We start from the raw sequence: 746 nt of genomic DNA, 5'->3' as shown, positions 1-746 counted from the left end.
AAGAGAAATAGAAGAGTTGGAAAGAGACCAGAAGTCCAATACCTCCCACACTGTGTTCATACATGACAGGTTCAAACCTGGGTTGTAGAGATTGTAAGGCAGCAGTCTCATGTCCACAGACCCCAGACAACCCCAGCCTTCACCATATGTGTGTAGTATTTACTACAGGAAATGTATTGTGAGTGTAAACTTCCCTTCAATTATAAGAGAAAAATCTATCAAACAGAATAAATGACCCCTCATGCAATATAGGACTAAATAAATAAATAAATAAATATGCAAATAAATTTGGATGATCTAGGAGGATTTGACAAAAATGAAAAATAAATACAAAAGTCACAAGAAGACCTGATTAGAGCAGAAACTTAGAAACAATCTGCTGAGAAACAGAGGGCTGCTTCAAAAATTCCGAGACACTTCAGAGTCCAGGGAAATAAATACTTCAGGAGATTGAAAAGAAACTCATATGTATTGAAGCTTACACTAGAGAAAGGAGGCAAGTTCTGTAATATAATAAGTATAATAAGGATGCTGATAGAAATTCTATTAGAAATGCTACTGGAAGGTTCTGTTATTTATAATTGTATTGAATCCTGCTTCAACTATGTGGCCAATTATTAACTAAAAAAGGAAGCTGTTATAAATGTGTTAATTCTGATTAAGATCAATTACATAGGTTGACAATTCCAAAAATGACATATATATATATGTATATTTATATATGTATATATATATATGTATATGGA

Source organism: Erinaceus europaeus (assembly GCF_950295315.1).
Source record: "Erinaceus europaeus chromosome 6 unlocalized genomic scaffold, mEriEur2.1 SUPER_6_unloc_5, whole genome shotgun sequence".
Lineage (NCBI taxonomy): Eukaryota > Metazoa > Chordata > Mammalia > Eulipotyphla > Erinaceidae > Erinaceus > Erinaceus europaeus.
This window is presented reverse-complemented; position numbering follows the sequence as displayed.